The sequence below is a fragment of the Myotis davidii genome, unplaced genomic scaffold (genome assembly GCF_000327345.1).
Source record: "Myotis davidii unplaced genomic scaffold, ASM32734v1 scaffold694, whole genome shotgun sequence".
NCBI lineage: Eukaryota > Metazoa > Chordata > Mammalia > Chiroptera > Vespertilionidae > Myotis > Myotis davidii.
Genome location: NW_006285479.1, coordinates 16,088 through 17,167, shown reverse-complemented (window position 1 = coordinate 17,167; position 1,080 = coordinate 16,088).

The following is a 1,080-nucleotide window of genomic DNA, read 5'->3' as shown; positions in this document are numbered from 1 at the left end:
ACCATCATTTGCATCCCTGGAAGAAATCCTACTTGGTCATGGTGCATGGTTTTTCTAATGTATTGCTGAATCCAATTTACTAGAATTTTGTTGAGGATTTTAGCATCTATGTTCATCAAGGATATTGGCCTGTAGTTCTCTTTATTTGTGGTGCCTTTGTTTGGTTTTAAAATTAGAGTAACACTGGCTTCATAGAAAGAGCTTGGAAGTGTGCCTTCCTCTTGAATTTTTTGAAATAGTCTGAGGAGGATAGGTTTAAGTTCTTCTTTGAATGCTTGGTAAAACTCCCCTCTAAAGATATCTGGACCAGGGCATTTGTTTGCTGGAAGATCTTTGATTACTGCTTCAGTGTCTTTGATAGTTATCATATTATTCAGGTTTTTTTATTCTTTTGGATTAAGTTTTGGGAACTTGTATTTTACTAAAAATATTTCCATTTTGTCTAGTTGTCCAGTTGGTTGGAATAGTGTTGCTTAAATTATTTTTACATAATACTTTGCATTTCTGTGGGATCAGTTGTTATTTCACCTCTTTCATTCCTGATTTATTTGGTTCTTCTCTCTTTGATTCTTGATGATCCTTGCTTGAGGTTCATCAATATTGATTATCCTTTCAAAGAACCAACTCTTGGTTTTGTTGATCTTTTGTTTTTTGTTTGTTTGTTTGTTTTTGTTTTTGTCTCTATGTCATTTATTTTCATTCTGACCTTTATTATTTCCTTCCTTCTGCTTACTCTGTACTTCTTTTTCCTCTGTACTTTTCTTGTTACTCACATTCCAACTCCTTGAGTTGTAGCATTAGATAATTTATTACCATTTTTTCTTTTTTTTTTTTTTTGAAGTAGGCTTGTAGAGCTATGAACTTCCCTCTCAAGACTACTTTCACTGTGTCCCATAGATTTTGGATTTTCGTGTTTTCATTGTTGTTTGTTACCAGGGTGCTTTTTATTTATTCTTTGATCTGTTTGGTAACCCAATCATTGTTTCATAACATGCTATTTAGACTCCAGGTGTTTGATTTTTCTTTCATTGTTTTTATTGTAGTTTATTTCTAATTTTATGCCATTATGATGTGAAAAGA